We start from the raw sequence: 11954 nt of genomic DNA, 5'->3' as shown, positions 1-11954 counted from the left end.
GTCCATGCAGGGACCAAATTTTAATATTTATTTGTCACTTTCACGTTTCACCCCCTTTAGTTATGATAATTACTAATTAGTATTCTTCATTAATTGTTTTAGTTATTACCATTTATATCTTTAGATCTCATGAGGGCCCCATGGATTAAATGCACAAAAATAAGATCCGTTTGGTTCACAATTGGAATGGGAATTAGGAATGGGATTCCAATTTCAATGGAGGTCAAATGGAGGAATGCCATATTGCCATTCCACCAGGAATGGGAATGGATTCAAATTAAAATTATAATGTCATTCCGATTTCTAAACCCTTACTTCTGCGAACCAAACAGGCTCTTAAATTAATGGCTTTAGTACCAACATGCTCTCTATGTTGTATAAAAATTTCGAAAGAAAAGGCCTGGAATCCGGCTCGCGCGAAACTGCTGCATTGCGGTTTTCTCCTTTAACCTTTATGTTAAGATCCATATTATTGACCCGAACCTGAGCAGGTTACGGGTCAATTATTGTTCAGTCAGCTGATACTGGATGAAAGGAAATCAGACTCACATTTCCTTTGGGCTTTGAATGAACTGGTCTCAGTATTTAACAACAGACCCCACGAATTGTCGTTGTCATCCTAAAGAGATAAGAAGTTTCAAGCACAGAATGAGCAAGTAAGTGATTAGGTAAGTAGGGTTGGAACCCACTATGGCTTCCTACACCAACCGACCGGATCCATTTTTCCTTCCCGCCAAAAGCATTTCTGTGGGCATATAATAGTATCTGGTTATTAATTTCAATAATTCCTAGTTCTGTCTTCTAACTCAATTTAGTCTTAATTAATTCCAATTATTGGGATAGCTATAGGGATAGGGGTACGTGTTTTTAAAAAAGATGTCAAATTAAATCAGTAAAGTACGATTTAAAATGATCCTAAATAAAATTAGTTTATTTCTAAATCTATATTAGAGTATTAGACCAAACCACCAATTTCAATTTAGGCCTAAACCACCCAACCAAAAGGGTGAATAGACAACATGGACTATCCTATGCGATGGTGCAGAATAACCTAACGATACACGGTTTGACCATCGAGCCAACGCGGGTCCTAGTCTCAGGTTCAGTTGATGCTCATCTTCTAAGATATCCGGGCGGCTAAAGTGCACCTTGGTCTCGGTGGCACCTTACCGGATTTGGGAGGGGCCGTCTACGTAGAGAGCGGAGAAAAGTGAGAAAACAAACGCAAAGGAAAGAGATTAGAGAGAGATCAGCGTTGTCTGCAAGGCACTGGGCCTAGCCGCCTAGGGCCTTGTAATTTGGTTTGGTTTTTAAAGATTCAACGCTTGATCTGCTGTGTCGGTTGGCTCAAACTTCAAAATCCATTAGACATGGATCCTTCCTCCGATCTAAATCTAACCCATTGTTTTTTGCTTTTTGCTTTCGAGAAAAGCGTGAATAAAGTTCCACTATGGACTTCACGTACGTGGTCCTGCTGAAATCCGTCTGATGATGATCTTTGACACTCATCGAGATGCTACGAGCCTACGCTTGCTTATAGTAAAAGAACGCCACATGAAGAATGAGGTTTATGGGTTTAATATCAAAATCCAAATAGCCGATTGGAACTGGGGTGGGGCATGTGCATCCAATTCTGTTTCTCCTTAATTCTTGTAAACGCTTGCCCACCAATTACCAGCTAACTTGCCGACTCCGCTTTGCCAACCCAGCCCGATTCATCTCTTCCATTGCCCTTTTCTATCACAGTTGTTTGGCTGTGTAAAATGAAAACGAAATCATGTTTTTCTAATTTTTCACGACATTTCAATTTTCAACACAGTATTTCGTTCTTCCAAGAAAACAAAAACCAGTATTTTCTCGTTTAGAATGTGGGTGATGTGTTTCGGTTGTTAGAGAAAAAAAAAAAAAAGAAGCCAGGTTTATTACTTGAAAATACCGAAATGACTTCGAAAAATCATTGGGAAGTGATTTTTAGGCTTTGTTTTTCAACCTTACCTAATTCCAAAGCATCAAAACAAGGATGGATTACCTCCCACAGTCGCGTTCTGCCGCCAAGTTATCTAGGGAAGCAGGCCCACCTTTTCACACCAAGAATGAAGTGTTCAAGGGGAAAATGACATTGAAAGCAGTTACCTATGAACCAAAGTGCTGTCAAAGAGTTGGATGGAGATTCACTTATCAATGCCAACCCAAATGTTTGTTAGAAAATAGAAATCTATTCAAGGAAATGATCTAACAGCTTAAGCTTGTATATTGACATGATATTAGAGCCTGTTTGATCAAGTGATTTAATATTTTTCGGAATGTAAATCAGGTATTAGATTTGAAGAATTTACATTGTATCAGGTCTTTGCTTTTACGTGGGATCTATTAAAATTTTAACAAATTTCCAACTCAAGCCCACCAAAGTTGCATCTTTAATTATTCTATCCCCATCCCTCCATTATAATTTCAGCACAAGGTATGGATTGGTTTATGCTTGCCCATACATCAAGCCCAACAGACTTTAACATGAGGGGGCATGTTAGAAAATAGAAAACCTATTCAGGGACCTTACCTAATAACTCAAACTTATAGGCTGTGTTTAATTTGAAGTAAAAAACAGAAAAAGGAAGAAAAATAAAGGGAAACTATTCCTTAATTTCCTTTCCTTTCCCCACCTTTTCCTTAAAACCAAACAAAGCATTAGGTTGAACCTTCCTTGACAATATTAGCATCAATTTCCTCCTTTTCCTTTTTCAACTGCATTCACAAGTTTTTGCATTATTTAGCTCCCCTTAGGCTGTGTTTGGTTGCAGTGCAATTTTATTTGCACTAGTACAAATGCAATGCATGGGACAGCAAATAAAAAAAATGCAAATTCTTATTTAATTTTGTTTTGGGTTTTACCTTATTCTGCTTCATGTCTTAATTTATTTCATTTGTAAAGCAATCAAACAAAATAAGCTAAAGTTTGAAACAAAACTAGGTCAGAATTTACACTCAAATCATTTGCACTGCCATAGTTTCACATCAGTAAAAATTTATTTGCATTGCAACCAAACACAGCCTTAGGTCCGAAAGTAACCTAACAACTACGACTTCACTGCACTCACATTAAGTTGGGCTGGGCCTAGAGCTCCAAACCCATATACAACCCAATCCAAACTATATCCTAATAAATGGAATATCCCATTTGTCTTTCTCATCCTTAGTATCTAGCTTCCAAACAATAGTTTAGGCTCTTTACACAGGCCTTTCTGTTATTGATTTAAGTCCTATTGCCCTAGTTTTTTTCTTTTCAGGTCTGCCATTCCATCCTCCCACACTGTGTGTGGGTGTGTAGTTATCCATGGATGGAGCGCGTAACTTTGATCTGTTGATATTCCCTACCAAAGGTCGAAGGTTCAAGCCCACCTACCTCAACTAAACAGACAACACATCACAACTAACTCCAGAGACGGGTTTCTTCAAATTCTGCAAATGATCCAAAAATCGAACCTCAATTAGTTGATTGGAAGGTTCCTCTATGCATTCTTGCCCACCAAAAGTAAATATGAAGGTTCCATGAAGGTTCGGTGACTTGTGATTCAGCTTGATTAAAACAACAAATATTCGGGGCCAACACCAAAAACTCCAAGCCAAGAACAAAATATATGGTTACAAACTTACAAACGACAAATCATTTGCATCTATGGGGATACACACAATGCTTTCTTAAAATTTTATTACAAGAGAGGATATAGCCCGCCTCACCCCAAATTCATGCATTATAAAGCTTTCCCTTAGGGAAAGTACAAATGCAAACATGTACAATATAAATATATACAAAATATAAAGTTTTGCATTCTAAAAATTTGTATTTATACTCTTTCTAAACTGAACATTTAGTTCCTTGGAGGATTTGAGATCTAGATAATAATATTTTTTTAAAACAGAAGGAAGCTAATTTGATTAAACAATTTGCGCAAAGGTAGCCTCACAAACTATACCTGTACTTGAATTTCAAGTATTTGCGATTTTGAAAGGGAGTTTTGCGCTTCCATTGCACTTTTATATATAAGCATTTCTATAGCTGTTTTGGTGCTACTTTCTCTACAATGAGAAAGTTGACCCCTCTGGAATTGGATTTTATCAATCAAAGTCCTGATTGTGCAACCCACAGTTGTGCCATCGGCCCATCGCAAGTAATGATTTCTCCCTGTTTCATCCATGACTATTATTAGGTTATTCTTTTGTAGCAAGGTTTCTAGCCTTTTTGTGTAAAGTTGCATTTTATTTATGGTTTCGTTTGTCTGGGGTTCTTTTTATTCTATTACATATTTAGGAATATGCTATATAATCTAAGGTTATATTTGGTTTGATAGAAAATAAGAGAGAAATATAAAGTTGAAGGAATGTTTTGAACAAAATTTGTGAAATTCTATGAGAAATTCTTTTCAATTTTTTATTTCTCTTTTATTTTCCATCAAATCAAACATGCAATAAGACTGTTTGTTTTGAAAGAAAAAATAGGGAAAGGCCTCAATGCCTCATCTGCCACCCTTAGATGTGCTGCACATCCATTGGAATTTAGACCACCCTTTGGAATGGCCTACAGGCCTAGCCTGGAGAGTGTCTGGACTATCCAAGGACTGTGATATTTCCTAGTTATCCAGTCTATTTGAGAAGTACGGATACCCACGATGCAGAATTCTGAATTCCAGCCCCCCTACTACTAGCCCTCTCCCCCGTATAAATCACATCTTACCCCTGAATTTAGCATTAATTCATCGTCAAGATGCATTTCCCCTGTACTTTGGGGTTATAAAATTCTGATCTGGACTGATTGGTCATTTTCCCTTTTTTTTGTTCTGATTTTTCATTTAAAAATAAAAAAAATAGATACAACATCCAATAGTCTTGTTCGACTTCGGTCCAGACACGCTATATACGCGCACCGTTCGTGCAACATGAGGACGCGCCATACGTCTTTTAATTCGTGCATTGGTTTAATACATGCAAAATGAATTAAACGGAGTCTATCCTTCATGTAAGGGAGAGCATTCGGTTTATTTGATTAAAAACCGAATTGAATAAACCAAAAATTTTAAAACTGAAATTAAAAAAGGAAAACCAAATTATAATAAAACTGTTTGGTTTGGTTTTCGATTAAAACTGAATTTAATTAAAATATACATAATATTATATATTATAACCTATAATATATATATATATATACATATATATATTTTTATAATATATATTATGAAACTTAATTTCATTATAATACATTATATATAATATATAAATATATAACATATTATATATTGTATATTATATAATAAATTTTAATTAATTCGATTTTTTGATTAACCGAATTTCTAAATCTGAAAACCAAAATCAAAAACCGAATTACCCAAAAACCAAATTAGCTGAACCGAATTCCCCAAAAACTAAAAAACCAAACCGGAAAAGCCAAAAACGAAATTTTCGATTCGATAATTCGGTTTTAACCGAATAATGCTCACCCCTACCTTCATGCCGTTAGCTTCTCATTAGTTCCATTCCACTTCCTGCTCGAGACTCACCGGACTCTGCCGTCGCCAGTCAGTCTCACTCTCTCCCTTTTCAACCGGCGGTGATTAACAGCCACCATCGGCGACCCCCTCAGGTATTTTGAACTCTTCCCTGATAGAATCCGGACTGCTATCACCGGCGACTGATAGAAGCCGGACTCCTGTCAACGGTAATCATTCAGATTCGCCATACCCTTGATGAACAAGTAAGAATGGAGGATTCTGTGGACAAAAGAGTCCAATGAGAGAAGAGATGGCCACCGGAAACAAGAAGAAGTGGAGGTGTCATCGTCAGTTGTCTCGTGTTTTCTTACTCTGCCGCTTGGGGAGTCGGTTTCAACCTTCAATCTTGAGAATGTCGTCTGCAGCCATGGACTGTTCACGGTGGCGCTGAACCAGTGCGACCCATGACTAAGACCTATCTTCCAGCGCCCATTGAGACTCTCTGATGAAACCACTTCCATCCTCGTCTGCATCTCCCATCCCCCCAATTCCCCTTCTCTCCATGTCCGCGTTCTCGGCACCACTTCCCCCTCTCCCGACGATCAAGAAGTTCTGCTGGTACTCAACTATCTACCTACTACTTGTAGTGTTGCCCTTCTTTTTCTTCCTCCAGTTTATTAACTTAGCGTGTGATTGTTAATTTCAGGCTCAGGTAGCGCAAATGTTGTGATTGTCGGACAATGATGAAAGGTATATAAGGGAGCTTCACAAGATCCACCATGAAGCCAAGAAAGGGGTTTTGGCCGAAAGAGTACAAACAGAAATATGTAAAGTATACAAAATACAAGGTTTTCTACTCTACAATCTGCATTTCTTTCTCCATAGAATTCTCAGCAAGGGTAGGCGAACCTGAACTCTGATTACTGTTAAGAGGAGTTCGGCTTCTGTCGGTCATCGATGATTACAGTCCAGTTTCTATTAGGGCAGAGTCTAAAATACTTTAGGTTTTTTCCGGTTGCCGGTATTAATAGTCGCCGGTAATGACTGTTGGTCGCCGCCGGTTGAAGAGGTAGAGAGTGACTAGTGAGGGCAGAGTCCGATGAATCTCGAGCGGGAGGTGGGATGGAATGAATGAGAAGGCAGAGAAGCTAACGACATAGAGGACAGACTCCGTTAATTCATTTCGCACGTATCAAAAAACGCGTGACGCGTCCTCGTGCTGCCCGTATATAGCTGCCTGTACTGAAGCCGAACTCCCTATTCACTCCCATCACATTTCTGAAGTACATGACAAAGACTTGAGTGAGTTCGGCTTCGGTGAGGGCATGATCGCACTGTTCGCGCATATTGAGGATGAACCCGTATGAGCCACCGTCGATGGCTTATCCGCCGCTAGCTTTTCATTAAATCCATTTCACTTCCTCTTGAGACTCGCCAGTCTCTGCCCTCGCCTGATAAACCAAACCCTGTTCATTCTCATTCTCTCCCTCTCCAACCGACGGTGACTGTTAACACTGGTGAACAGAGAAAAGCCTCAGGTATTTTGTTCGTTAATTTTTTTTTCTTCCCCAAACAGTTGGTTTAATTCTATTAAAGCCATTAGATAGTGGATCCAATGCCTGATTTCTTCCTTAGATGTTTGATTGATGCCCTTGGTGTTTTGATCCCTCTTTGTTGAAGCTTCATCAATTGGGTTTCCCTTTTCACGCATCTCTGAAAAAGGAATTCTAGATCTAAAGCATATATTGAAAGTTTATAACATCTCAGTCTGACTTGTTTGATAGAAAATTCCCGGCTAAAGAGATCTCTTGCCCACCCCACCTAATACAAAAAGCTGAAGTGATCCATCTCTTGATCTCGTTGAAGTTCAAAAGACAAAAGTAGTACACATGAAATGATTTGAATACATTGGATGGTAGGTTATCTTTTATTGATGAACAAGGAATGAAGGCAAAATAGAATAAAATCATAAATATCAAAATGGAATCAACCAACTGCCAAACAAATACCAGTTCCGATGCGGGGCTTAGAGAAGATGAAATTATAGAGTTTTGGTTTTGTGAAAAACAAAAGGAAGGAAGATGTATCCGAGTGTCACCGGTCTTTTTTTTTTTAAATAGAAAACTTAAATTATAGTTACTTCATGAGTTAACATATTATATTGTCTATTTATATGCTTAACTGTGCATACATCAAAAGACCTCACAAGAGAGTAAAACTCATCTGAATATAATTTATTGGCCCAGTTACAATCTACAGTATTGCTATATAAGGTGTCGACTACTCCAATGAAACAGCTACACAGTGAATATAACTGCCATCCAAGCCAATTAAGGTCAGGTTTTTCATGGCAAAGATGTAATTTTGGGGAAGAAAAATGAACGAACAAAATACATGAAATTTTCTCCGGTCGCCGGTATTAACAGTCGTCAGTGATGACTGTTGGCCACCACCGGTTAGAGATAGAGAGAATGAGAGTAAGCAAGGTTTGGTTTATCAGGCAAGGGCAAAATCGAGAAGTGGAATGAATCCATTGAAAAGCTAACGGCTTGGCACACATTAAGCAACTGCACAAACCAAAATATACACGACGCAACCTCAAAACAGTGCGAGCATGAAAACTTCCCTCGAACTCGACTTGAATAGCCTTTTTTTATTCTTAATGCAAAACTAATGAACGTGTTCAAGGAACTTTTGTTTTTGGTTCAAAGTTCAAAGTAGCTGCATATCATTTTCTTTCCCCAGATTTACTAGTTCTACAAGTTTATTGCTATCACGATGCAAATTATAGTGAGTATTCAATTATGGGATGGTTTGGATCTTTTGTTTGCCTCACTTCGTAACTGATGAAGAAACGGAGTAATCATAGCAGCACTACATACAGCATTGATGTCGGTAATGTCAATTTGGACGCATGTGTGCTGTATTGGTTATGCAGTTGTGGTACCGGTAGCATTTTACTTCTTGTTCCAGTATATTGGATCAAATGCAAGCAGGACCCACACCAAGCAGGGTTCGGCTTCCATCAGGGAAGAGCCCATGCGCAATCCGGTCGGTCCTATCTGTCAACGACCTTGCCTTTGACTGGAGCAACAGGGGGTCTAAAACAGAGAAGAAAGTGGGGAATCCCTGGGGAGGAACCCAGTGAGATTGCTCCGAAGCTCAAGTTAGTATTCTTTCAAAGGCAAAATAAAATCAGATGGCGCAAAATTCACATACCTTGTTCTTGGGGGGTAGGGAGTCTTTTATAACCACCTCGTGCACTTACTCCTAAGCTTCTGTTAGGTCGGGTATGATTATCCCTGCGCTCCTGCCAATTCGGGTGTCATCACCTCTGCTGGGACAGAACCGCCACTGCTCTCTTTGTCGGAGCCGTCTCTGCAACTGGAGATGGCTGTAGCAGGTGGCGGTGGCAGGTGGTCGTTGGAGTGCGGTTGTCAAGCGTTAGATGCCAAGTCAGTCAGGTGCACTACTCCTAGGTACGGACTTCCTCGGTGTCAGGTGTGGTACGGTTTGTTCAATTTGGCGTCCTGGAGGCGAAGTGCTGGAGTTGTGAGCAAGGTGAAGTCTTGAGTTCGGATAGAGGTGTGTCCCGAACTGCCATGGGGCAGGCCAGTTCGGGTCGTTGCCCTTTGTGCTTGCAAGGCTCGGGGCTTAAGGGAGAGCTCGGGCTCCTTACGGGGAGTTCGGGCTCCTTGTAGGGAGTTCGGACCGCTGGTTCCTTGTTTCGGAGCTCGCGTCTTGGGTGTGTTGTCGTGCTGAGTTGTTGCCTTCGCCATGTGTAGAGTGATTACGAGGTCGGGCCAAATCTTCCTTCATCAATTGCCCCCCACTCCTCGTGTTTAAGGGACTTGCCTTGGCGCGAGGAATTCGCGAGGTGGCAGGTGGATTTGTCTCGTACTTTGAACTGGTTTTGACTGATAGCGCGAGGTGTTCATCCGGATTTTCCGGGTTTCTCGAGCGCCAAAGAGACGGGAAGCGTGCCAATCTGCCTAGAAATGCTGACAGACGTGGCGGCGCGCGCTTATTTCAAATTTCAAAAAAGCGCGCCGCTGAGAGACGTGACAGTGGGTCTTTTCAATTTTGAAAAAACGCGCCGCTGCCGCCTTTAATGCGAGGAGACATGCGTTGGCGTTCTGTCAGTTTCAGAAAGACGTGCGCCAATCACGTCTCGGTCTCAGGGGACGTGTGGTCAACGCGACTGCGGGCCGTCGGATTGGCTTTGATCTGTGCTGTTGGTTCTCGGTCACTGTAGGTATAAATAGTGAGGGACCCCAGTCGCTTTGTCACTTCTGCGCTTTGCTTTTTGAGCTCGCGTCCATGCTTTTAGTTCGCATTCAAGGTTTTTGCTCGTTCAAGTTTTCGTAGTCCGTTCAAGCCTTTTTTCGGGTGAGTACCTTCCTGGAATCCATCTTCTCTCCTCGATGTCTAGCTCGGATAGCTCAGACGGTTCTTCAAGTGGGTCAGATGCAGGTTCTACAAACCGAGTTGCATCCCCTAATGGTTCTAGTGAGCCGGAGGTAGAGCTCGAGGAAGAGTTCGAACCCGTAGGCCGAGTCGCCTCGGGTAGTTTGGCGTCCACCTCTCGTCGAGGTCGGACGTTAGACAAGTTTGGCCCCTCGACCATGACGCCTGAGGGGCTCCAATCCCTTATTACCTATTACAACTTGCCTGGGGAGTATGCCCATTTCATACCTTTGGGTAGCTTTCCTTGGGAACACGGTCCTGAAGAGATCGTGATATTCTGGGAGCAGCTCGTTGCGGGGCTGCGACTGCCTTTCCACCCCCTCCTTGTCGAGGTCTTGAACCACTTCGGCGTTACGGTCGGCCAGCTTCACCCGAACTTCATTCGTAACTTAGTGGGGACAATCTCCCTATATTGCGAATAGGGCTTTCCTTTAGACTTAGAGATCTTCTCTTCCATTTTAATGCTTAAGAAGTAGGCGGGTCCCCTTCCCGGGCGTAGGCGGGCGTATTACCTGTCTCCCTGCCCGGGTTTTAAGCTTTTACATGAACTCCCCAACAAGGTCCCGGCGTGGAAGCGGGACTACTTCGGAGTGCGAAGTGTATTGGGGTGGCCGTTTCAGACCGGGTGAGGGATGGCCGCCCCTGACTCCGGTGTTACGCTTGATAAAGAGACGGTGAAGGACCTTCGGCAATGGGCACGGCTTGGGCTAAAATGCCATTAGTATCTGACGGAGGCCAAACTCATTGCGGCCGGCCTGAGCTCGGGTAGGTTCCTTACAAAGAGGTTTTCTGTTTTGCTCTGTTGTTTTGTTTTTTCTGATGCCGAACTCTTTTTGCAGGTGTGATGGATTCCGAAGGGACTCGTGGTGGGCGCCTGTTTCACGGCATGAAGAGGAGGAAGCGAACTCATGCCGAGCTGCCCCGAGATGCGGAGCCTGAGGTACCAGACTACCCGTCAGAGGATCCGCCCAGGGAGCCCGAGATGGCTCCTCCAATGCAAGAAGCGGCATAGGCCCCTTATGCCGAGACTACTTACACGGGGGCTCTCGCTTACTCTGGGTCTGCTTATATGCGAGTTGGGCCCTCGGGCTCGGGAGCCCAAGGGGAATTCAGGAGCGTGTTGTCGCCGAACCACGCTCTTCAGAAGAGTAGGGAGGCCATTTTCCTAGAGGAGGTTGCGGCGTGGACCGGTCTTCCTTTGAACCAGGTGGCTTGTCGCGCTGTCTCTCATGCCATGGTGGTAAGTCAGATTTCTTGTCGGGTTCTTTGCTTTTATCCCTCTTGCTATCGTTCTTTTGTTTACTTGTTCTTTCCTTTTGGTAGGTGAATTCTTCAATCCATGCCTTGGCGGCCCAGGTGGAAAGGAGCTCGAGGCAGGCGCGAGCTGCCGAAGAGGCTCTCTGTGCTGTCGAGATGACATCCCGAGCTGCTGAGGTGGCTGCTTGCGCTGCTGAGGCGACTATTCGCGCAGCTAAGGCGGCTGTTCGCGTTGCACAGACCAGGCAGGCGAGGTCTCAGAGAGATGCTGAGACCATGGGAGTCGTAGTGAAGCACATGGCGGACTTGAGGCTGGATTTGCAACATCAGGTTGAGTACCTTCAGGAGGACGCAGATCTTTTCTCAAGGCATTGAAGATGCTAAGAAGAAGGTCGTCGATGAGTACATCACCTCACCGAGCTTTAACGACCTGATGGTGGACTCGTACAGAAGGGGTTTTAAACTAAGCCGGTGGATGATCCAGAATACGTACCCCGAGCTCGATATGAGTCCCATATCCACTTCGCGCATAACCCAGGAGATGGCCAATGCTGCTGATGGTGAGCCAGATTCTGAGGGCGAGGCGGGACCTTCGGGTATCGTTGAAGTGCCTTTTGATAATGAAGTAGTAGTTCCGGGCCTGTGAAATTTTTTTTTCTTTTGTTCGAAATGCACACTCTCTTATTTTGAAATGGAATGACTTTTCTTTTAGTTAAGTGTTGGCTGTCCTTTCTCCCGAACTGACCGTAT

This window comes from Nelumbo nucifera, chromosome 2 (genome assembly GCF_055504915.1).
Source record: "Nelumbo nucifera cultivar China Antique chromosome 2, China Antique-T2T, whole genome shotgun sequence".
NCBI lineage: Eukaryota > Viridiplantae > Streptophyta > Magnoliopsida > Proteales > Nelumbonaceae > Nelumbo > Nelumbo nucifera.
The sequence above is the reverse complement of the archived record's forward strand: the minus strand, read 5'-3'. Positions refer to the sequence as shown.